Raw genomic sequence first — 26,707 nt, 5'->3', positions numbered from 1 at the left:
GATTATTATTAATAATGCCTCCGATTTACTTGAACCCACTGTTTGAATGAATTCAAGGCAGTTAATAAAAATCAGCTCGTTTCTTCCTCCCAAAGTGCTGGGTTGAGACCTCAACTCCATGCTTGGTGCTATCACAACCTCTCTGGGAAAAGCACCTTATCATTAATAACCTCAGTTCCCACCCATGAAACAGAAATAATGATATAAGGACATTTGATGCCCTACACAGATCATGTGTGCCTATGATCCCAGAAACTTAGGAGGCTGAGGCAGGAGGATGGCAAGTTTGAGGCCAGCTTTGGCAACTTAACGAGACCCTGCCTCAAAATTAAAAATCAAAAAGGACCGGGACCCACTGGGGTATGGCTCAGTGGTAAAGTGCCCCTGGGTTTAATCCCCAGTAGCAAAAAATAAATATATAAAATATATAATGATATTTGCTTCTCCTTCTCCTTATTCAAAAACTTTTATCTAAAAAGCCATATATATACATATATATATACACACATATATACACATATATACAAGACACGTATATATATGCACATGTATGTGGTGTGTGTACATATATGATGTAGCATGACTGAAAGGTCTGAAAGTGGGGAAGGTATCTTAACTACTTAATATGAATGAAAGAATGAAAGACAATTTTAGGAGTACAATTGTAAACCCTGAAATCTGAGTCGTATTTCATCCCTCCTTGATGGTCACTGTCTGTCTGCCTCTCTGCCTATATGTTGAAAAGTGCTTAGAGATCCAGGAAAAAAATGATTGCTATTTAAAAAGGGAGTGGTCTTCTAAAGAGCGTGGCTGTGGTCAGCAAAACTCTCTCCTTTCCCTACACCCTTCAGGCTATGTGCAGGAATTTCAAAAAATATAGGAACAACTCCAGACCAAACCACTGGCCTGCCTCCTTGGTTGAATATCATCTCTAGATTCTTGGCCTAGCAATCTCAATCCTCAAAAGTCCCAGGGGCAGAAATATGCCTTTTCGCTTGCCAGGCTGAACCTAATGACTGAATGGCAGGGAACCTCGATAGAAATAGAACTTGGCTCTTGGATGACACCTTTCAGCCAAGAATACTGATTTTCATAATGTCAGACTCAAATCCTGTTAGTATACAGGTAATGAGCATCTCACCTTTTAGAGGAGTGGCCTCTGTCTTTCTCTTTTCATTCCTGTAGAGATATGGAAGCTTTTCTCTCTGTGTCTGTTGAAAATTACTTTCTACAAACTGGTTGAGTGGGACCCCAAAACAATCAGTGGACCATAGGCAACCTTCAAAGACCACATTGGGCAAGAGCCAGCCCTTCTATGGAGGTAAGCTGGAAGCCAGGAAAAGTTTCCCAACTCACTCAATGAGGCAGAATGAGGCAACAGAATTATTTTATATATTCATATCAATAAGTATTCTTAAATGTATATACCAAAAAATTATTGATTTCCCGTAATACCCAGAAAGCTAATAAAAGTAAAAATTTTCTTATTAGGCAAAAATCTGAGTGATCATCCTGACTCTATGTAGCCTGATACTTGGAGCTGGTGTGGATTTCAGATATAAAATGCCAGATGATTTCTTTTGAGACCACTTGAGCAACAGATAGCCGGTACCACACATTGCTCCCTACTGGTTCAAAGTCTCAGTGCTTTAGGAAGGACTTTGCTGACCAAATAGTATAAAAATAGGCTTATTCCTCCTTATCTTTCTGTGAAGAGTAGTCAACTATCGAGGGATTCCAGCTTGGGAAACTTGTATAGTGTACATCTTGAGTACATTTAGAGTAGAATGACTGTGGAATCTCTTCCAACTGTGCTTTGAGAACTGTCACCAACCCCAAAGGATACATCTTTGTAAACTATTTTCTGAATTGATATAAGAAAAAATTATCCCAGCCTAGTGAAGTTAGTAACATGTTTGTAACGGAATCCAGTGGTGTCAAAATGCCAAGTGTGATAGAGAGGGACAGAAAGAATGTCATCATATTTAGATTCCCCTTGCCCACCTCTATTCTGAGACACAGGCTGCTCCGATGAAGACAAGAATAGATCCATGCCCCCCCCCACCCCAACTGTGCCTTGAAACAAGTTCTCCCACCTGCTTCCCCTTTTCTCCTCTTCTTTGACATCATGGTGTGTGTGTGCCTGACTCCATTCTTCATCGTGTCTTCTCACAAGGCTTTTAGGATCAAGTGGTTCCTAGCCAAGAAACAAAAGCCAAACCATCCCCTTTCCCAATGACTTGGATGAAAACTGGTAATAAAATCAGGTACAACTCTAAGAGATGACATTGAAGGAGAACCAAGCTGGGTACGCAGGAATCGCATCTGAGACAACCCACAATTTATGCGTCACAAGGTCATGATCATCTTACCACATCAAGCTGAAAATACCACCACCGTCTGGACAATTGGCCATATTTTATTAGAAATCTAACTTTTTTGTTTCCATGGTCTAAGCTAGTAGATTGGTTCAGTAAGAAATATGTGAAAACTTTTGTTTGTTAAAAAAAAAAAAAAGAGTAGGATAGAATTGAACTTGCCAAGGACAGCAATTATACACACTTAAAATATTCTTTCCTTAGGCAAAATAAGGAATTATCTAATCTTTCTTCAGAATACACATTAAGAAACCCTGTAGTCATTTAGGTCAGATGGTCATGAACCATTTCTAGCTTCTCGACCTCTTTTTATGAAAAGAGGGCATCCGAGCTGGGTTGCTGATCACAGATCTGGACTCCCCACACACTCTAAGTGTCAGCGTTCTCCCTCCTTGCACTGAGCCCGGAATAGTCCTTCATGGCTGCGTCACCCTGGACACTCTATCACTTGATATGACCTCGGAGTCCACATATCAGTGAGATTTCAGAGTTTGACTACCTTCAAACAGAAATAGCATGACTGCAGAACTTGGAGAAGAAACTAAACAGACCAATTTCCTATTTTGTCAGAAACACAGATAAATGTGGCTCTAAGTGGGACCAGAGCCAGAGTATAGTCTTAGAAAATAAGGCGGCAATTCACCATTTATTAAATTCTAGTTTGTGTGGTATTTTTCTAAGCATTTTTCTCAGGGTTATTTAGACATGAACCCTGCCCTCTCATCAAGTCACAATCAAAACCATATTAGCATTAAAATATATTCAGAAAGCATTTGGTGAGCTTCTGCTGTGTGCTAGGTGCTCTGCCCTGTCCTAAGGATAGAAGGGACCCTGCCACTATCTCTTTCTTCATGACCTTAAAGTTCAGAGAGAGTGATAGCATAGTAGGTAGATGATACATCATTTTCTATTCTGTAGCTAAGGAAATTGCACTTCCCAGCACAGTGCCTGACATATAATTAAGTACTCAATAACTCTGAATATGATAAAATCAGTAAAATGAAAAGAATGAATAAATGCTTTGAGTCAAGATAGGGTGCTATGGAAAATACACAGGAAAAACTAAGCTGTTTTGAGAAAACCAGTAGCAGGGCAAAGAATATAGAAATGCAAGGTGAGACTTGGGTTCAAATCCTGACAGTGGCACATGTGAGGTGGGCAGTTCTATCTAATCTGTATTTTATTCTCTGCATCCATAAAACATTAATGATGCTTTTAAAGAATTAACTGAAAGATTAGTTATCTGCATCTGAAGCATAGAAGACCCTCAATGATAGTTATTACAGGAATCACAGAGAACAGAATTCCAACTCTAAAGCAATAAATACTCAAGTTGTTACATTAAGGGCACAAATTATTCAAGGGAAAGTAGCAATCATAAGCTTCAAGTCATATTGGAATGCAGGAAAGCTGCTACAGGAGTTCTGAAACCTTGGGTGCATACAAGAGTGGAGGGAAGCCAAAGACTTACCTGAGTTTGTCTTCCTCTTCCAATCCATCCCAGAGGCTTTTGTATTCAGCTTTTTGCTGCAGAATGATGTGACCCCTGAACGACCCATTCATAGCATGGTAAATACTTTTTTCCAATAACCTTAGGGCATTGTGATTTCACTGCTTAGTGTGGGTGCTTGATAAAGACTGTGTGTGTGTGTGTGTGTGTGTGTGTGTGTGTGGACAATATTTTCTCTGTAAGTTCTTGCCAGAATTCACTCTCATTTCTTCTACACCCAATATCCCCATATAAGTCATATTCCTTCTTTGCACTTGGGTATATGAGGGCCTTCATATAGTTAGGTCAGTTCACACACACACAGGCTCACATAAATAAATATACCTGTTCTCTGCTGAATTTAGTTTTTTGTTTTGTTTTGTTGTTGTTGTTGTTGTTTTAGGTGAGCTTTTAGGAAATGCCTAAGACAGTTGGATTGCCAGATATGCTAATATAATTGGGGGCTGGGGGGGGGTAATTCTAGCAGCTGACTTTTGGGTTTGTCCATGAGTCAGAAGGTGGCAAAAATCATCAAACAAGAGAGTAAGAGAGGCCAGAGAAAGGAGGTGGTGGGGACCAGACTTGAAAGAAACGGCAAGACATTAAAAACAATTTTACTTTGAAAGGGATAGAATTTGGGGAAGGGTGAACTAGAGGCGTTGAAGATTACGATGGGGGAGGGAAAGCAATTGATTGGGCCTTTGAAACCATGCCAGGAACCAAGAGCCAGGGGTAGTGGCAGAGGGGATGGCCAGGTAGGACAATTAAAACGGAAATCTGGCTCCTTACATCACAGCATGGAGCGGGGCTACAGAATTTGCTGCAGTAGGAGGTGGGGCCAGTCTGGCACAGTCTGTGGGTTTGAAAGGAGCTGGGCGGGTTGGAGAATGCCAGTTAGCCTTTGTAGTCTCAGCTCAGAGTGGGGGTGACAAATACTAGGCTTCAGGTCAGAAGCCTGGCTTGGGTGGCTTTTGGAGAAATTTCCTCTCAGCTCCCAAACTCTTAAAATGTGCTCATCACACGGCTGGCCTCCAATCACAGCACAAACACGTGTCCTGGAGGCTGTCCGCCAGCAGATTTCGGCTGGTACCTGTTGGCTGCCTGGTGGGGTCCTCTCCCTTTCCTGTTCCCTAGAAGCTGACAACTGGGCTGACTACAATATCTTTGCGGTTTTTCCCTGCACCCTCCCCACGTGCTTGCATCTCCCAGACCCCTAGGGTTAATCCCCAGGACAACCTTGCTTTAAAAGAAAAAATGTGGGGAGTCTACTTGAAGATTGGATCCCAGAGGCCTCTGTCTGTCCTGCCTCTGCCGGGGCCCCAGACAACCAGCTAAAGGAGATGGACATTCACAGAGAAAGCAGTAAGTTTTTGTTGTTGTTATTGTTGTTTGTTACTTGCAGAGCTTGGTTGCTGTCCATAATTAGAGTCCCTGAAAGCATGGGCTCTTCTTTTCTGTTTTTTCCCCCTCTCCTTTCTTTCATTCTTTTTTTTCCCCCTTTCATTTTCAGCAAAAATAAATCATACTCCTTTATTCTCCTGGGAGTGATTCATAAAAGCAATTAAATTAGAAAGTGCTTCTTCATCGTCGCTCATATCCCAGGTTAAAGATATCTGAGGTTGATCTGTGTATTCTCAACACTGTAATATTGGAAACTATATCTGCATTTGCTAAAATAATTTGTGCTGATGGTTCTTCTCCAGAATAAATACTGTGTAACGGGTTGATGGACAGTCATTATGCTGAATTTGTCCCAGGACTTGCACAGACGTCTTCTTGGGGATTTTTGTGCATATTTGCTGCTCCTCAAAGGGAGGGATAGACAGACTTTGGAAGGAGGGTGTGGTCCAGCTGATTCAGCTTCCTTCCAGGCCCATGCTGACTCCTTCCTCCTGCTCCTCCCTTTCCCCACCTCCTACCCCAGCTCCTCAGCTCCAACCTGAGCTAGCTGTCAATGCAATGTCATCTACCTTTCTGCTACAGCCATGTTAGCCCCGGTCAGGTAGGAGACCACTCCCCAAAACCGCATTCATTGTATTTGTGATCTCAGCATATTTTCAGACCAAGATGTGGATCAGACAATAGCATCTACTCTCTCAGCTTCTCCCATCCAGGGATTTTTAGCCAAAGTAATAATAACAATAATAATACTGCACTTAGAAGCTGTCTAGTACATCCCATCTTCTGAGAGTCTTACAGATGCTAACTAATTAATCTTCCCAACACTCCATACGGGAGGTAAATATTCTTAACCATGAGAGAAGACGTACATACATATGTATATGCTAAGGACAGCAAAACAGTTCACTTATTTATCATGGTTCACTTGATAATGTAACTGGTATTTTTAAAACACCCATCATAGATACAATAATTAGAGATATGCTTTTGTTAACAAAGCCACTACCCACTTCTAGCGTACCCTTGGGTACTAAATAATTACCCACTTTGTGTGGTTATCTAGCTCACTAATTACCCACAGAAATTGGGGTCAGGTGTTAACTGCTTGAAATAAGTATCCTCCAAAGACATCGCTAAGTTGTATAGAGAAAATGAAGTGTTCATAGCAAAACTTTCATAAGTCATATATCTGTGTGTCTTTATAAGCAGAGTGACTATAGAAAAGGGCAAATTAGCTTAGGATGTAAAAATCACGCTGAACTATTGTTGGAAATAGAGAGAGGGTTAGGAGACTCAGAAAAATCTCATTCTCCATTTACCTTTCCTTTTGAAAATGGGTGCAGCGGCATATAAGCTGGCCTTCATATACAAGTATACTAAGACAATTGATGACCTTAGTTAGAAATGATTCATTTTGGCGTTACAGGGAGGCACCCAGTGAGTCAAGGATATTTTTTTTTTGACAGCTCCACCCTTTATGATTATTCTAGCATGTTTCGATTTTCTCTATCCGTCTAGTGCAAACACCCTGTTAGCCAAATCTGAAAAAGATTCTGACCCAGTCACCAACCTGATGACCATCTCTTTTTCCTTGCCAATAATGACAAAAAGAAAAAAAAAAGAGTATTAAAGAAAATCCAACACTCTGTAAGTGTTCTCTTTTTTTTTTGTCTGTATTCATTCTGCTTTTCTCCCTTCTCCTCTCTCTTCTTCCTCTCTCTGTTTTTCCTTCTCATTTGTGCTTTTTCTTTTCCTTTTCCTTGGCTTCCAGCCGTGCTTCTGCAGGTCTCACTGTCAGAGACAAAGCACAGTATATGTCTGAGTTGGGCACAAAGAAGCTACCTCTTTAAAACACGGTCTTGGAGGAAACCTGCATCCTCAGATACCTCCCCTCCCACCCCTTTCTTGCTATTTACAGAACCCAGCATTCTATTTAGTACAGCACTGCCTGTTGTCTACATGATTCTAGTTCAGAAAACTGTGTTAAGATGGTAATGTATATCCACTCTGTGTGTAGATAGGTAGAGACCCTAATTTCGGGAAGTGCCTTCTGTAAAAGATCATTGTATAGCACAGCTTTTGAAATGGGTGCTAACAGAAATGATGTGCAATGCTCCCTTGGTTGACTCAGGATGGCTTTCTTCTTCTTTTTTTTGCCTCTTTTCTTTTTTTTTGCCATCTGAAATATTATTTATCATTATTGAGGAACTTTAGACTGATCAATGAAGTGTATCTGATGGACACTTGGGAAGAAAAAATGCTTCAGGAATCAAGAAAATGCCTGCAGTGGAAACAGAGGGTTAGGCTGAGCTACAGTGAGTGATGAGTTCATTTCAAAATCCAAGGGAACATAAGTGGTAAATTAGTACATATTGCAACCATAGTCAAGGAGCAACACCCAGCCATTGAAAAGGAAGAGATTTTTAGCATTGTAGTCATTACATGCCTGAAGAGTGTCTATGTATCTTAAATATAGATTTGAGTCATTGCTCTTTTATCCCTCTCAATGCTGATTTCAATGAAATATTTGAGCATTGTTGGCTTTCTGTCCAAAAAAAAAAAAAAAAAACCCGCCAAGATTCACCAAATGCATCACCTGTACTCATACGTGCATGTGTGTTTTCAATTCCCACAGGATGCAAAACAATTAGGCAGAGAACTGCACCGAGGTCTCCCTTCTTCACTCCCCTCTGCTACACTTTATTTTGGTTTTATTTGTCATTTATTTATTTATTTTTTATTTATTTATTTATATTTTTCCTTTTAGACGTTGTGATACCTGATCTCTGAGTCTAGCAGGCGGAAGATTTTTTTTTTTTTTAATTTGTATAATACAGTGTCTGGCCTTCCCCCTGACCTGCTGGTGTGTTTTTGGTCTCATTAGTAGTCAGGGAGATGCCTTAGTGCATCCGGTGCTGCGAGTCAGGGATGAGAGACATTACAACAGAGAGAGCAAGCGCAAGAGAATATTAGAAGAGAGGCTTGTCTCCAAGATATGGAAGGAAGTGAGAAATGACAGGGCTGCAAGCTTTGTATGTAGGAGCCTGGTAGGGCGGGGGAGTGCGAGGAGAGCCAAGTGGATTCTCAGAAAAGGGGGGAAGCCATAGAAGAGCTAAAGGTGATTAGAGGGGGATATTGATTCCTTATTCTGCCAGAGATTTAAGCATGCAAGGAATCTGCAGCATGGTTGGCAAAAGGAGACCGGTTGCCTTGTGTAACCAGATACTCAGGCTTTCCAGGAGCCTAGGGAGAGAGCCGAGAAGAAAGGGGGCAGTGTGGTCTAGGAAAATTCAACTTGTCGCTGATTTGTGCCTGATGCTTGCTGTCCGTCAGCAGCCTCCCTTACAATCTTTTTTTCTCTCTCTTCTTTTTTTTTTTCTCTTGCCTTCTCCTTCTCCACTGAAGCCTAGGGGAGCCAGTAAAGATTAAATGTGCTTTCTCAAAGGCAGCCACTTCATGCTGCTATGTCGAAAGGGCCATTATTATTATTTTTTTAATACTAAAAGAAAAAGGGAGAGAGGTTGAGAGAGAGAGAGAGAGAAAGGAGAGAGAGAGAGAGAAGCTAGGTATGATGATGACGGACTAGCTTTTCTGAGAGGAAAAGGAAAAGGGAAGGGAGAGGAAAAGGAGAGACCCTGAGCTGAACGGAGGATTGTGCATGAGAAGAACCTACAGAGGTGAGAAAAAAAAAAAAAAAAAAAGTTGGCTGGTGGGGGGGGCGGGGGAGTGGGTGCTAAACAGACCCTGTACAGAGGGAAAAGAGACATAATTTAGCTGTCTTGCTGGCATGATTCTATTTTTCAAAAGTGGGGGAGGGGAGAGCCTGGAGCTCTAACTGTTCCTAGTTCCATACGGAAATATATTAAAAAATATTTAGCATTTTTACAAAGTACCGGAACCCTCCCTCCAGTGTCTTCCTTGCTATGGTTGCTTTGTCATTCTCTTTGACTAGCCAGCCATCTACTTTGTTCAGGCCTGGAATAAAAGAAGATTAAAAAAAAAAAGAGAGAGAGAGAGAGGAAAAAAATTGTTTAAAAAAGAGTCATCTTCCCAACCGCTTTCCCTCCCTCCGGTTTCATTTTTGGAGGCCCTGGCACAAGGGCACAGCTTCCGCCCATGAGATGGGGGAAAACGACCGTCAGGTACAGAACCAGTCCCTGTCTGCGAAGATGGAGGGGAATTATGCTTCGAATTCCTCTGAAATTTTGGCCAAAAGCTTCAAAGGATCCGCAGCGGGAGGTGGGGGGCTGTGTCTCCTAGCTTGCACCCACCCCTTCCCACTTCCCGGCTACCAAATGACAGCCTGGTGCTCGCTCTTGGTGATTTGGCCTTGGTTTCAGTTGAGCAGCTGATGCAGAGGAGGGCCCGGTTTGCAGGGCTGGCAAAGTGCACACTAAAGAAAGAAGAAATAAAAAAGAAAGAAAGAAAGAATGGGGGGGGGGGGGAAGTCCAGCTCTAGGGAGGTTTCTCTCTCTTTTCTTTTTCTTTAAAAAAAATTTTTTTTAACTGAATATTTTCCAAATTCGATCAGCCCCAGCCCCTCCCTCCATTCCCAGCCAACTGCCTTTTTTTTCTCTCGTGAAAACATAAACTACAGAGTTACAGTCTCTAGATTTGGTGTATCGCTTCCTGCCCCCGCCTCCCCCTCCCCGCCCCGCTCTCTGTCCTCTATTGAAACACCTCGCCCAGCCTAGCGCACTGCGAGCTCACATTCTCCCCCTTGCCCGGGATGGTGCTGCTGGAGGCTGTGCAGCACGGCTCCGCTTCAAACGGGTGAGTTCAAAATGCTCTGCGTATGAATACTTTCATAGCCCGGGATCCTCCTCCTCTGCCTTCCCCTTCCGAAAACCCCATTTCTATGATTTTGCATGCGGCATGCTTGCCTTGGGGGAAGGAGAGGCTTCATATTTTCTTCTCAGTCGTTTGTGCTAGCTGTAACTTAAATCTTTGAATATACAGTTCCTGCTGATTGTAGATCACGGTTTTAAAAACACGGGCATTTCTGGGTCTGTTTATATTATTTTCCATTTTAGTAAACTGTTTTGCCCAAAGCTTGAAAGTTTTCTCTGATACACTCACAATTTTATGCTCAGGTATGTATATGCGACCCCAATACTGCGTAAGCGTGGATACGTATAGATTGTAACTAAATGGAATCTTAATTTTGTAAGGAAGGAAGCTTAGAGAGTTGATGACATACCGTGCCACCTGTTTGTTGCATTTTAGTCATGACCCTCGAACAAAATTGCCTGCTATTCTTGTTTTGCTTTGTTTTTGTCTCAAGAAAGGAAAATTTGCTGCGCTCCTCTCAGTCCCTGAGACCCTAACTTGTGATGTTTACCGTTTAAATCCACGGGTTAGGCTCTTGGGAGCTGCGAGTCGTGCCTGCGCATCCTGGAAATTTGGTGGAATTTTTTTCTTTAAAGCAAAAACAAAAGAAAAGAAAGTTTGTCTGAAGTGACTGAGTACACCTCTGAGGTTTTCATTGTTAGCTGGCATCAGGTGACCAGAGAGTGGCAGCTCTTGGATTTCTGTTATAAAGTAGGTATATACTCTGTTACAATCGCGTGTTGGTTGCTATGTCTGTATATTATTGATGCCTGAGGCTTGTGGAACTCATCTGCACGGTGTATTCCTTGAGAGCAACACGCAGTACTATCCGAGCGTAACAAGATCAGCTCAGTACCTGGTGCTTGACCTCAGAACATCTCAGCTGAAGTCCCAGCATGCCCCGTGCCTCCAACTTTTAAACTCAACAGTTAATCTCAAAATTGTGCCCATTTACAAAGGGCATGTGAATATATTATATATGCAATGTCCACACATGTGTTTCATATATGGTAGAGAGTGGCCACACTGACACAGATAGGGATGAAGCAGTAGTTTGGGCTACAATATTAATAGGTTAAAAATTATACTCTTGCTGTTCTACACAAAGAGTGGAATTTATGGTATTACTAAAGATGAAATTTGTATTACTTTGCAATATTTTTTTTAAAAAATAAAAAGGATATTGCCTCCTCGCGTCGTGGTACCTTAAAAAAAACGTTATACTTGATTAATTTAATAGTGATAGAGATTGGAAATATATTTTCTAAATACATGAACTGAAGGAAGAGACAACAGCAGCACACATAATAATTATTGTATTCTTTAGAAGTAATCAATGACTAATATTCTTCATTTAAGAACTGAAAAATATTTTATCAGGATTTAAATTCAATCCAACAGTTATTTATGACATAAAACTGTACATTTAAAATTACTCTCTCATAAGGCAATTGTTAGCCTTACCTTTTCTATAGTTTTCTGGAGCTGTAACTTTTTATATCAGAATAATTTCAGTGATTTTAGTTCTGTCTCATGGTTGGGAAAGGGAAACATTAACTTACCTTTCCTTTGTTGTGAAAAATTCCGGTATACAATTTCCTTTAAGCAATTTTAGTATTCTCAAGCCAACCTTTCTCTTCCGTTTTTGGAAAATACCTAAATCAACCCTGACTTTAAATGCTTTCTTCTTCTAAAGACTTTATATAGGTTGTAACCTCATTTTATATGTGAAGTTGAAGGTTAAGGAAAATGTTCTTAAAGATTTTTTTTAAAGCGATTGTTGCAGTTTTAGTCATTGAGTCCAAATCTCAGTCAAGAAACCATTTTGTATCAGAAAACCGAATTCAGAAGAACTGTGCAACAATTGCAACATGCCTTTTGTTGAAACCTCTTGTGCAGCTATAATATTTAAATATTACTTTCCAGCCTTTGGTAGTCAGAATGTGCTTCAAAGAAAAGAGTTACTTGATTTTTGAGTCGTCTTCCATTTTTATGAAATGGATCAGTGATTTCCCCCCATCTTAGATAATGTGCATGCATAGGTATTTGGAAATATGACAAGGCATCTATTTTACTTATAGATATATATTACCACATGATTCATATGTAATGTTTGCAAAACATTTGGTGCTTTTTGAAGTCAAATTACATCTGTATTTTTTTATTCTATGAAAATATGGGCATAGATCAATAAAAATATGCTAGATGTAATACTGATTTCAAATGATAACAGGGTAGTAATTTAATACAAGTGTTTCAGCTGGTATTCCAAGGCACTCCTTTGGTCTTTTACATGTTTTCAAGTGGATTGCTCATGTTCCAAGGCTGCTATCCTACAACTGATCACCCAGGCATTTAGGAGTGCATACAACACACAAGATTTTATATTTCAGCAGGCAACTGCAAGGGCAGGTTTCTCAACACCCCTTCTTCCTCACCGAGCCCATCAGTGAAGTTCAGTGAAATGAATAACATAATTGGTGGTTGGTTCAATCACTACCAGTCTAGACTAGCCCAGACGCATCAATTAGAGGGGGCTGTCTTTTAAAGGGAGAGTGCAACCGAAACAAGCAGGGCATTATTGATACTGATCTTTAAAAGTGCAAATCCAGCTTGGCAGATAAAAAAAAAAAATAAGGCGGGGAATTGGGGTGGGGGTGCTTTGGGGGAAGAAAAGAGAACGAAGTGAACTGGAGCCTTCAGACACAGAAGGACAGGAAGCTTGAGAGAAAAGGAGGGATAATGAGTGGAATGCATTGCAGCACCTCCTGGAACACAGTTACAGTTCAGTTCACAGGGCGTACTGGCTCGCCATATTTTTAACTAGACGCACCTCCCCCCCACCACCAGCACACACACCACCACCAGCACCACCACCACCACCTCTTTTTTAAAAATTTCTCTTTTTGCCTCTGTTTCCAAAGAAATGCCAGCTTGAAACCAATGCAGTTGGAAATTTAGCAGCTTTGGGAAGCTCAGAGAGAATAAAGCCAAGAAATATGAACTAGCCCAAACCCCTTTTGCAACATTTTTCCCCAAAAGAAAAACACAGAGTATGTTTATTTTCAAGTTTTTAATCCTTCTTACCTTTTTAAAAACTAAAGTGTACTAGTGAACAGTACTCATTTTAAATCTAGCACCTGGGAATGAAGTTTATAGGCAAGACACCTTTATGGAAAAAGCTTATGGTTTTCCACTGAATGCAATAAATTTATGAAGAATATAACAAAAGGCTTTGGTGGTTTGATAGTGTTTTTCCCCCCACTTGGAAAAAAAAAAAAGACAGATGATTTAGAAAGTGTTAGGAACACATCAAGCCCCAGGGAAAGAAAATGTTTGATTGGTATTAATTAAAACACTGCTAATATATTCTAATAAAATCAAATTTAACATTCTAAACTAATCCGCTTGGTATGTCAAAGAAAAAGAAAAGTATTATCTTATTTGCATCTCTGCAATCCAAATGCATTTGCTCATTCAGCAGAATTAATTTTTATCACCAGCCTGTTTAATCTCTTCACAGATTTAGTCAAACTTATTCTTTCAAACTAAAAAGGATCAGGGTGGGGAAGCCATGGAAGGTATTGGGAAGACTAGTGACTGTATTTAGAACTGGCTTTATGCTTTACGATGTTCTTTTCTCTTCCTTCGCTATAATGGGGTGCGGAGGAAAACCGTGAGACCGCCTTGAGGATGATGAATGGTTCATTTTTCCTCTTTCTCTCCTACTACCTGCCGGTTATTTAAGAATTTCAGTGGCTAGATTATGCGAGTGGCATTTATGTACGTGACTGGTGTTGGTCTGTTGATTAGATAGAATTTTTTTCTAATTTCACAATCTATTTTATTGCAAATTCTTAATGAAAAAAAAAAGGGGGTGGGGGACTCTTAAGCCAGAAACAAATTGCCTCTTCTCAGTTATTTTTCAACTGTAGTTCTTCTAAGAGAAAGCGGAGAAGTGAATGTAAAATTGTATTCACTAAGAACTGAGTTCTTTGTTTCATTTTTAAGTGAAAACTTCCCCAGGAAAATTTCATATTTTTATGCAACAGCAAGTTGTAGTCTCTATATTCTCAAGCTCTCAAAACTGATAAAATTACCCCCAAATGATATCTTAACCAAAATGCTTCTCCTCTCATTACTGTACCGTAATTATGATATTATATGCAAATATGTGCCTAAAACAAAAAAAAAATGGCTGGGCCAGGTAGATATTGAGGACCACATTTATGTGTTTCCAAAATAAGGATTTCTGCATACTACCCAGGAGATGTAAGCTACCAACTAAACTAGCGATGTTGCTGCCTTTTTGCTCCATTGCCTTTTCAAGTCTTCAACGTAAAAGAGCAATCGCAGTTCGGTTTCACATGTATTGTTCTATAATCCAGGCAATAAATGCTAATTAGTAATGCTCAAGGATCCGACCATTCAGAGTAATTATCATAATTTACTTCTTCCTTGTTAAAGACATTCCTTGCTGATTTAAAAAAAAAAATTAAATCCTCCTTTTACATTGCACTGCAGTGGATATGCACTAGAGAGATGTCAAGGTATAGTTATATCCTTGTGACTGCATTCAAAGTCACCGACATGTGCCTCTTAACTTATTCCAAATGGAATTGCAACTTAATTTCTGAAGCGAAATTCATGTAAATGCATAAAGTTTTGCATGAGCACCAGGAATGTATGATTTTATTTTACAAACCCCAAGGCTCCTCCTTCCCCGCCCACCCCCTTTCTAAAACCACTTACAGAGCAGAACAAAGGAAACTGCTAACTATAGAGGCATCATTAAGTGTGAACAGCAACAGTATGATAAAGTATGTGATATGACAACATATTTCATTGCACAAAAGTGCAGATAATTAAATAATTCAATAGTAACCCTGACTAATTAGCAGAAAGATCTTTAAGGAGGAATCAAGAAAATGGATCCAATCAAGTTGAATAATATGCTTCCTTCTCCAAGATCATAAATATATTTTGGTTATTTGATGATTGATTCACACAGAAAGATGAGGACAAAAGCCTGATCCTCAAAGTGGAGCTTTGATCCGGTGTCCTCTTTAGGACAAATTAATTGTATGTTTTAAAAGAGCTCAACTGAACGTGGAGCTTTCTGTTTTCAATCAAAGGTACAACACGCCATTCTATTTCACTTTTGTCTTTTATCCCTCAATCTAAAAAAATAATCGATCCTTTATCTTATCATTATCAGGCCTCTGAATCTATATGTCGCCTCTTCTGCATTTTCCAATGAGGTTCATGTTTAAGTTCCTTATTACTTGGGGCAAGTATCATGTGCACAGAAGGAACAGAATAAATATTACATAGGGTGGAGCCCTCCCCCTCTCCTTTATCAAGGTGATATTCCCCGTGTTCATTGTTCATTGGTCCTTTAAGAGAGAGCTGCAGTTTTTACTTGAGGACTGTAAGCACATTAGAGGAATAATTCCCTTTGGATACTATACAGAAGGAGCCACCTGCAAAATGTTGATGCTGTTATTGAAGTCTCAAGTGGAATCAGCTTTCAAAAAATTAGATATTAGATACATCCGATATAATTTGCAATGTGTAATTATACTAATGTGCATATAGTTGTGTGTTGCTTTACATGTTGCCTACTTGAGTTTCTACCCCCCCACACCTCCCACCCTTGGGCATTTCTCATCATCTGAAACAGTTCCTGAGGAGAATGTTTTTCAAGTCAGCTTATTCTTTTTAAATTCCTCATTAATTGACATAAGAATAAAAGGACTCTACAGTCTGTGTTCTTGTGAGAGAATGAATGTGTGCAACCTCAAGGCTGGAAATTAATGATCTCTAAAAGGGTTATCACCGTGGACACCTGCATTATTTGTGAAATATTTGCTATTCTTTATTGATTTGGTCTTCATCCTGAGTTTGGACAACTTGAAGTAATGGAGGATATTAGAATAGTAAATCTTATTCATAAGAAATCCATTTCCTTTGTTGGAATAATGAGATAAAATGCCAAGAAAATGGCCTCAGGCAGAGACAATAATTTTAATTTAATCAAAGTAATCAAAATAATAATGATAATACACAATTTCTTTTTATTTTCTTTTTCTTCCATTTTCCATGTCACAAGATGAGTAACTGAAACTCTGCCTTAGGTCACTTATGCACTAACATCAGCTTCCCTTTTGGGGTCTCAACATGACACCAGAGAGCTACTTATGCTCAACTGGAGAGGCCCCCTCCAAGAATCTGACCCCTGAAGATTTACCTACTAAGAAAAAGCCCAGGCAAAGCCACATTGAGATGGTTGGTCAGCCTGGCACTTGACATTTACCATATGCTCGGTAGGTGAAGAGGTTCTTAATGCAAATTCAAAGAATCATTACCATCGGATTGCAGAAGGACCCTGAGCAAGATGATATAAGAGTCCCATTTCATGTCATGCATTCAGGAGACAAAAGGATTTCAAAGGAGCCTCTTGTTGAGGTGATACAGGTTATTACTCCAATTAAGTAGGCACAGAGCCTGAAGAAAGCTGATTTATAAGATATCTAAATCATAATAGACCGCTAAATATGGTCTTTCCCATATTTATACTATTTATTCCTCAAAATTAATTTTGATAATGGAGTCTATATTATATGAGACATTTTACATGTGCTTTCTCTATATAACACCAAAGCAATACCTTGTTTTACTTTCTACCTGCTCATATATTCAAGGTCTTTCCATTATTGGCCATTCAAATGAGTCACAAAAATATTGTATGCAAGTCCTTCCTTAATAAATAACATTTTAATTTGTTCACAAATGTGTATCAAAAGCTTAGCATCCCATCCTTTCTGACAATGTTCACAAAATAATAAATTTTAAAATCTTCTAAGATATGTAGCTATTTACTTACCCAGGATCAGTTACTTATGGTTGGTTAGAACAACAGAATACCGATTCACAATATTTACCCCTAAGTTATTTATACGTTTTGGAATAAAACAATATTGTTCCTGCCATCTGGAGAACCTCAGTATGCTCAAAGGATTTAGGGGAGAGAGCAGTGATGGGTCATGATATATCCATTTTGGTGCATCTCTATTTGTGTGAGCATAAAGAAGAGGCTGGGAGTAAAGACTTTGGTTAAATCAAAATCCATTGGCAAAATATATTTCATTCACAATAAGTTTTGCAGAATAAAAGAAGCATTAATGCAACTCTTCTCAAATATCCTCATCTGTAAAATGAGTGAGGTGGATTAGTCGGGCTCTACATTCTTTTACAGCTCTAAGAATTTTTGAGGCTATTCTCTAGTACATGGCATAGGAACAAGCCCAGAACCTGTGAATCCAGAGTCTATTGTACCAATGGTTGCCCTTCTAAAGTTATATTTGATTCCGCCTCTGGGTTCTGAATCTACTAACATATTTTGCCTTCATGCTAAAGCAGTAAAGACTGGAGTCCATTTTCAGGAAGGGGCAGTGACAGAAAAGAGCAACAGCTGAGGAATGAAACAAGCTGCACAGTGGGAGAAGCAATTCTTGATCTGAGTTCTAAGCTCTTTCCTTCAACATGAATGCAGAAGAAACCCAGACAAGCACCTGCCTTTCTGTAGTAAAGCCCTGTTCTTCAGTGCTTCTGTTTTCATGTAATTACTTGTAGTGTGGTTTGTTGGATTGATGCCTTTGAGTTTCACATCCCCCCTTTCCCTCGATTCATTGGAATCAAAGCCTACAGCAGTTGCATCAACACACCACACTTCCCAAATTAAACCTTGACATGTTCAAAACCACCTGGAAATTACTCCACCCTGTTTTCTAAAAACACTCAGATTGTGGAGTGTCTTCTTGAATACTATGAATCTGCTTCCCCCAGCTTTCACGGCTTCAATAAATTTACATCCTGCTTCTCTTTTCTGCACATGCTGTCCCTCTGCCTCAAGATTTGAGGAACCTTTCTTTCTTCCTTCCCTTCTTGCTCTCTTTTCTGCTCTTTCAGTGCTGTGTGCCACATTCTTTGCCAGGCGCTGGAAATACCAAGACAAATACAAGGGATTCACAGTTAACACCTGACAGTCTAGTGACTTCATTCACTCCTACATTACTATGCAATTATCTACCCACAACTAGTTTATCTTGCCTTTAGTTCTTGGATTTATTTCAATGTGTCCTCAGTGTCCTGTGGCCTTTTGTTCTTTTCCTGTGTGTCCTACTTCAACAACTTCCCTATTGAATTAAACCTGAAGCTTTTCTTACAGCGTATCCCCCAGAGTGATTGGAGTGCCACTCTTGCACACACACAGGTGATGCCACTGCTTGACCGATTCTTGAGCGAGCTGAACAATGAATGGGAGTTCTGTTTTTCTGGTGATGCAAGCAAGCATCTCAGCTGTAGTTAGAAATAGCATGCTCCCCAAAGTATCGTGCATTTATTCATTTTTATTAAAGAGTCAATGTGATAACTTTGTGTGACATGTTCTATTATTTTTTTAGTTGTGTCGATGTTCCTTTCAGCTGGTCCTATAGCCCCCCTCCTCAGGAATGTCTCCCCAGTGAAAGGACAAAGACTGCAGAGACTGCTATATTGATGGAACCTCACGCCAACTGTGAAGTTGAGACAAAGAAAATGTCCACCTGAAGACATCTCTTCTGTCCAGCAGTACTCCCAAATGTGCAGTTTCGGCCAATAGAACCCTCAGAATAAGAGCAATCTTTCCAAGAAACAGAAAAACCCAATACTGACATCTAGATCTCTGATGAGCCAAGAACTTTCCCTTCCTTGTGTGTATTCCTCTGTTTGTATTTTAATTCATGTGACATTCATTTTTTTTTCCTACTATGGACATGATTGTTAATGCACTAGTACTAGAATCTGAATGGGCACAAATGTGCTAATGTGCTAAAGAACAAAATCAATACAATAAGGAGAATGATGTTTAGCCACAAGTAGAGTTTCTTCTTCAGAGCAATGAGAAAATTGAAAAGTACCTTAGAAGTAGCAAGGCAGGCATGGGCAAGTTGAAGGATCAAGTAACAGAAGAGATTCATAGTGCAGCATAGAAATATCACACTGTTTCACCTGACACCAACCCACCAACCATTATTTTTAGGAAAAAAGCTCTGTTCTATGAGATCCGGTCCCTAGTTAGACAAAGTTACATAAACTTTTGAAGAGATGAGAAACAGCTTGGGTCAGAGGATGATAAGAGCCAAAGTAGAACAAAAGATGTAGATAATGAGCTCAAAGAAGATTACCATGAGGTGAGTGGACTGATTTTTGGGGGAGGAAAACTCCCCAAAGAGGAAAATGTGAGATGAATTTTGAAGGACTCAAAAATTTAGATAAATGGAAAGGTAGGAGAAAACAGCGGCCTGTAGTTTGACATGACGCTGTGAGCAAAGCTGAGAAGGAGGAAATTTGGATATATGGTGTAGTTAGGAGATGATGACTTCACCCCAGACATTCAGCACTTGTCCCTGTGTATTTGATAAAGTGTGTACACCCACCTCCCCTCTCCAACCTCAGGCATCACCTAGAATCATAATTGAATTTCTTTCCTGTTAAAGCAAGTGAGGGTAATTGGTGATAATATGGAGAATTCATGATTTTTCTGTTAATAACAATTGGTATTTACTAAGTTCTCACTGTATGTTAAGCATTTTCCATATAAACTCAAACAACAACTATGCAAATTAGGTACTTTTATCCCCATTTTACAGGCAACAAAACAAGTTGAATGAGGTGATAGAACTTGCCAAGGTGTTAGGTAAGGAGGCTCACAATCAGAATTCTGATTGCAAAGCTCATGATCTCAAGCACGAAGTCACAATATTGTGATCAATGTCAACAGGATCACCATTTTTTAATATTACTTGATAGTTGTCTATCAACAAATAGTTGTGGGTTTTTTAAGTTAGCACTTCAACTTTTTCAGCTTTAGGATTTTTAGTAATCATAAAACATTCTATCACTCTAGTTATACTAGAGTTACATTAGAGTAATAGCATATTGTGCAAAATTGGGAGAGTAGAGCTTGACAGCATTTTAGACATTTCTCTTTTTTTCCCTTTTCTTTTTTTTTCGGGGAGGGGGCAAATATTGATGAGATATTCTACTTTGTTCTGTAAGAAATCACAAATCCTTGAAAAAAAGAGGAGGAGCTTAATCACTTATCACAGTATCATTTTTTCATAGACAAGATAAATCACTATAGAAGTTTAGAGTGACTTACAGAAGGTCACGTATGTGAGTGTGGCAGAGCAAGGACCAGAAACCAGGCCCTCCAGTCCACTCTCAATGCTCTTGAACTACTACTCTACCCTACCTAAATGAATCACGACCTTGAATTTGATTAAAGGAAACTATATCTAGGTAATCAGGAAGCATTGAACTTAGTAGGCTGCTTCAATTCTGCACCTCTTTGGCATCCCTCAGTGTGAAGTGTAGCTTGCTCTGCACATATTGTTAGATCCATAAATGGCCAACGTCCATTCCCAAAGAACACACAGTGGCCAAAGTTTGTACAGTATCTGCAATGATATTCTCAAGTTATTTGGAATGCTCAGTTCACCTGCAAAGATCAAATCTTCTGATAACCATCTTCTTTACCAATTTTAGGCACAGTATACATTAGTAAGTACTTCTGCATGAATGTTTATACATGACTGTTTCAATAGTACTTATGTTTTTAAAAATATCTAGTCACTTGTTATTATAATCCTCACTCATTCATGAAACTACCTCAAGAATACCTTGACCAAAAAAAGCTAGAACTGAGGAGTATCTCTTCTTTACCAGCTCCTTTGCATTCAGTTGGCATCTAGGAATGCTTACTGAAGTGATCCTCTGGATACAGAGGTTTGAACTGCAATTGTGCCTTGAAGGAGTCAGTTAAGCTGGGTCTACTGAGGAGCAGAAGTCTGAATGTTTGGAAGTGCCACAATATTTGCCTGTGGCAAATTTTCACTTAGGTATCTGTCACTGTCACATTGCATTCTTCTCATGGCTCTGGTCATTCTGTTTTCAAAATGATGACTGTTGGCCATATCTTACACTGAGAGTTCATAAATAAACAGGGTTTTTAATAAAAGGGGAGCCAAGCACAAGGCATGAGTTTGTTGACATTTTATGAGATTCTGTCCTATGTCCCTAATTCCCAATAAAATAAATATTGCATCAACTCTGAACTTGTGTTGATTTCTTGGAAAAGTATGTTCTCATAAATTGTTTTCACTAGTATGGATCAAAGCTGGTTTCAGGATCCACGAGGAGCAAATAACTTAATGTGATAAGAAAATTTAAATTTAGAAGGCAATCTGCAAATGATCCTATGTTACTTTTAAATAAATAGTGCTATCATCCACCCAAGTCAGACACCAAGGTATGTGGTCCTTGTCTTTCCCCCTTCCAACTGCCCTGGCTGATCATTCAGGTAATCCATTTGACCATTCCTTCTTTCTGCTATTCAAATATGTCTACTTTTCTCCATCATCTGCTTTAGTAAAGACAACCCTCATTTCTTTCCTGGATCGTTGCATAGTGACTCCAGTGTTTCCTTCTATACTGCCAAGTGGCAGCCAGGGCAATCTCTAAATCACACACATAATCATATCATCACATAGTTTCAAACTCTTTACTGCTGCCCATTGCCCTTGACATATCATGATACCAAACGCCCTTTGTGTCCTGGATCCTGGCTCAAACAGGCCTCTCTGGACTCCAGTTCCTCTCTCCCCCCACTTTTGTAGGCATGAGCCATCCATCTTTGCCTTTCCTTAACATTCCTTTTATCTTCTCAGCTTTCTCACCAACATCACTTTCTTGTACTCTCTTTGCTACTTCTGTCAAACTTCCATCACATGACCTTCTGATCTCATTCCAGCAGCCATCTTCTCTTGAAAGGCTTCACTTGAACCATTGCACTAGGACTGACCGCTCCTAGATGCCTTCATAGCATTCCACGCTTAGCATTCCCCAGAAAGGACTGTGATGACCTCGTTCCAGTCTCCTCTATGAGAGTAGAGTTTCTGAAGCTGCACTGTTGAACATGGAAGCCACTCATCCCATGCAGCTATTTTCATTTAAATCAATTAATATTAAGTAAAATTAGAGATTCAGTTCCTCAGTTGCCATGACCACATCTCAAGGGCTCAATAGCCACGTGCAACTGGTGGCCTCCCTAACAAACACCATAGCTATAAAACACTTCTATCAATGACCAAGTTCTGTGGGACAGTGCTGTTCTAGAAGATAACTACTATGTTTTGTTGGTTGTTTCATCATCTATATTTGCAGCCTTTTAAACTAGGACTTCCATAGAGCACATGAACATGATTTGAATAACTAATCTCTCAATTATCCCAAGGATGATATATAACAAACACTATATCATCTCCCAGGGCATTAGGGTTCACTTCTAGCATAAAGGTCTGGTTGAGACAGTGCACAGTAGCCAATCACAATATTTGACACAATATAAATACCTCATTTAAATCTGTTGAATGAATGATATATCTGAATACTTAAAGATATATAGTTCTATTTATTTTCACTTGGACATGGGGAGTTTTATAATAAATGTCCCTTCAGATTCGAAAGAGCACCTTCTCTAGAGGATTTGATGATAGATGATTTCCTTACTTTCATCCTAAGGATAGGTGAATGATATCACTGCATAGGATTACCTATTATTTTAATTTCCTTTGATGTTTGTACAGGCAAGCAAAGAGTATTGCAGTCTTATTCAGTGAATGAAGTCAAAGTGGAAATTATCCAGGGGATATCAAGTTTGATAAACCAAATTTCATTTAGGGGATTAGTCAAAGTTTACTAAAAAAAAATATTGTTTACTGAGCCCCTAGTATATGCCACTTTGTTGGGTCTTAGAGATGTAGGATAGATGTGATTTTTTTTTATTTGCAGTGAATGACAGTAATATAATAATTTTAGTTCTTCCTTGCATCATACCCAAAGCAAGAGTTCCCTTACTTGGCTGTACATTCTAACTATTTAAGGAGTTTAAAAAAACAATGATACCTGAGTCTCTTCTCAAAAGATTCTGACTTAATTGATGTGAATATATCTGGGACTTTGGATTTAAAAAAAAAAAATCTCCCCTGATGATTAAAATGTTCAGCCAAAATTGATAACTCTCATTCTATCAGGATACAACAATAAAATGAGCTCAAAAAAAAAAAACCCAAAAAACAAAAAACTAAGAGTTCCTGGTATTGGTTGCTGAAAGCATATTATCCAAAAGGAAAAACTTGAAAATTATTCATTATATATGCCTTGGTTTTGCTTTTTATTTCTCAGAATATAAACCAATACATTGTTACCAAGTTAGTTGTCCAGGTCACACAGCCAGTTCACGACTGAGATAAGAGTTAACCCAAGGTTTCTGATTTTAACACAGCATTCCTCCTACCCTAAACTCTCTCAGAGAAATGGAAAATATAATTATCTTCAATCAAGAGACAACAAGCATTTACTGTGCTCATAATTTTTAAAAGCAAGAATTGAATTGGGGCCATTTTGAATCCTGTGTACTCAAATATCTCTGTGAATTCGTCAGCACTATTGATTGATTTTGTTAAAATGAAACTTCTTTTTTAAAAGTGTGTGTGTGTGTGTGTGTGTGTGTGTGTGTGTAGGTATAAACTATAAAGAGGGAGCTCAAGATGTTGAAACATTCTTATGAATTCAAAAATCAATGTACACATGGTAAATTCCACACACAACTAGGAAGGACATTTTGTCTTTAAACTTGAATTCCTCAATACCTGAAATGGTAGGGAAAAGAAAAAATAAAATAGTGCATCATGCTCCCACATTCTCTGTCCCCACCTACCTGATTCCATGACATCCCATTTAGTTTAACATTTCACAGTTGCAGGTAAAAGTTGCCAGTCTATCCCCATGAGAAAAGTTGACATTCAAAATAACTACTATAAAAAAGCTATCTCTTTTAGTTATCACCATGCTGTTTTTAGATTCTACTCATGGATCAAGAGAATCCAGGAACTGTAAATCATCTAGTCCACTGTTCTCCATCCACCTAAGACCCCAGAGAGAAAATATGCCTTTCCATTTTTCGAAGGCATCAAAATAAAACGAATGTCCACATACTTCCTTCAAAAAGCATTTCACTGAGAGTCTACACAGTTGGGAAATTCTCATTTCTATTCCAAATCCCTCACGCTGTAGTTTAATCCCATTTTCTCTTGTTCCCTGTGGAGAGAAAGAACAGCTGGCTTCCATTCTTTCTAAACTCAATCCCTTCATGTCCTTAAAGACACCTACCTCTCAGCCTTCTCTTCTCTGGAATGAATAATAGCAGTTTTCATCAGGAAAATGTCTCTCTTGGATTGTGTACGTTCACTGCCATATCACATATATCCATGCTCTTCACATAATGTTCATAACGAAAACAAGCCAAGGCCAAGCTCAAAAACAAGCAAATACATCAGTGTTTTCATGAATGAAGTTACAGATTCAATAATAGACACTGAAAAAATAGATTGGAATCCTATTCTTCCAATAAATATATACCAAAATTGCCATAATTTCTTCTAGAAAGTATTGACATTCTATTGCTTTTGGAGAGCTGAATTGAAAATTAAATGATTAGATTTCAATTTCTTTTATGCAAGCTCTCCCTGTGCCCTGCAATGGAATAGTCCATTCAGCATCCCACAGCAGGAGCCACCATTGCTTTGACAAAAATAGATACAGTATTGGAACATTCAGTCAATGGAGTAATCCAATTGTCTAACATTCTTTTCTGCTTTGTCATTTACATTTTAATAAATCCCAGAATATGTCAAGCTGTATCTAGTTGTACCAAGTGTAGCTAACCGCATGCAGTTACCAGATGCAATGAGAGAATCATAACATGCAACTCCTACAATGCACCAACATTTGGTTTGGGTATATTTTTAGGTTCATACATGTTAAATAAGGATACTCTTCAAAATTAAAAATGAATACTTTGCAAAATCTTTGCTATAATCCACATTCTGTCAGTATATTCAGCTTTTGTTAGGGAAGCTTTGGGGAAGGGGTGCTCTGTTAACGTGATCTAAGAATGCTGGCATCTCTTAACCCTGAAGACAGTATGACAGATAGCCAGTAAGAATGTGGCATGTATGCCTTCTTCTTTGCCAGTTTATTGTCTCTCCATTCAGGAGGTTCGGGTAGTCACAGTTTAAAGTCATTTGACATTCCATGATGCCAAAATTTCAGGTAAATCAGAGGTAACAGATTATGCATGTGTGTGTACACATACATATATGCATGTTCATACATGTACTTACTATTATTAGCTTACGTGCATAACATGGTCTATGCCCATGTTGGCCACCTCCTGTTTCAAGACTTTGAGAAACTTGATATTCTGGCTTAGGAGACCGCACTGAGTTTTCACAGTATGACAGAGTGAGCCCCAGCATATTGGAGATCCCTAAGTGGCAGGTATATGCCACTTACGTACTTATCAGAGAATTCTCAGATGGTTATTTAAGTTAGCCCATCAGAAAACTCTCGCTGTTGGCTTCTCCTCTCAACATTTTGATTATTACCCTTTTGGGATAACAACTGCCAAAGATCAGGCTTACATCAGGTAAATCTGATTAACATTAAACGTTTTGATAAACTCAAGGGTGAAAAGAGACCTTGAAAGATTTCAATTATTTTTTTTGCTGATACTCAAAGCAATTTATGTGCAAGCCACAGGGACAGTGAGCAGCCCACCACTATTGCTCTGTGAAGTTAGGTGTTGTGTTAAGGAGACTGCATCTGATTTACCAGGGTTTGAGGTGGAGGAAATGAAAACTCCAGGGACCTTGTGGGTACCCAGTGAGGTCATCAGCCTTTCCTGACTCTTAGAGCTTTCTCTTACTCTGCCACAGTGTGACAACTGGTAGATTCAGTGCAAAAGTATGACCTAGCCAGTAGTAGAATGACCACAAGGTCTTGAAGACCCCTGGAGAAGGACGTCCACAACTTCCCCCTCCACCTAGAGAATCGTCGATCCTTGTACTCATGAAGTACTCCCATGATTATAGGATGCAGGGTTATGACTCGGGTGATACTCAATCAACTTGTACTCATCAGCTATCTCAAACAACATTAGGGAGAATTTTGACAGGTATATCAGACAGTGAAGGTCACGAGACACATGTTGAAAGTCTCATTTTTCTATTGCGTGGTGAGATGGAATCTTCAAGAGATGGGACCTGTTGGGATTTCCTCAGGTCAATTAGGGACATGCCCTGTTCTCATTTTTCATGAAAGCCTGGTTAGTTTTTCGGAGGATTGTTATAAAAGTCTAAGCCCAGTTCACAGGCTTCCTGTTTTCAGATGTGATCCTCTGTTCCACAGGGCTCCTGCCATTGCCATCTGCCACAAAGTGATGTAGCAAAGGAGAGGCCCTCACAAGAGCCTATACCATGTTGTTTGGACTTTCAAGCTCCAAAACCATGAGCTAAATAAACCTCTTTTCTTTATAAAGTCAACCTGCCTCTGCTGTTTTGTTATAATGAAAAAATAGACTAATATATCCATCTACAATTATTTCCTTTAAAATTTCTGGAGTTGAGTTAAAGCTATTGTAAAATGAGAAACATTAGTTGACTTA

At 39.2% G+C, this 26,707-nt stretch overlaps 1 long non-coding RNA gene and 1 pseudogene across 3 annotated transcripts in view; both read left to right on the top strand.

Annotated features, from left to right (window-relative positions):
• The window catches only part of LOC110598453 (uncharacterized), a 258,358-nt gene extending 237,101 nt beyond the window's left edge, over nt 1-21,257 (top strand). For both annotated transcript variants that reach the window (XR_013437955.1, XR_013437956.1), the window contains one exon: nt 18,564-21,257. This is a non-coding gene — a long non-coding RNA (uncharacterized LOC110598453). The remainder of the gene's footprint in view (nt 1-18,563) is intronic.
• On the top strand, nt 531-21,257 carry LOC110598452 (large ribosomal subunit protein eL39-like; annotated as a pseudogene). The gene is made up of 2 exons (XR_013437954.1): nt 531-5,229; nt 18,585-21,257. The product of XR_013437954.1 is annotated as a large ribosomal subunit protein eL39-like (transcript).
• Nucleotides 21,258-26,707: the final 5,450 nt, after the last annotated feature.

This window comes from Ictidomys tridecemlineatus, chromosome 4, assembly GCF_052094955.1.
Source record: "Ictidomys tridecemlineatus isolate mIctTri1 chromosome 4, mIctTri1.hap1, whole genome shotgun sequence".
Taxonomy (NCBI): domain Eukaryota; kingdom Metazoa; phylum Chordata; class Mammalia; order Rodentia; family Sciuridae; genus Ictidomys; species Ictidomys tridecemlineatus.
The sequence above is the reverse complement of the archived record's forward strand: the minus strand, read 5'-3'. Positions and strand labels throughout refer to the sequence as shown.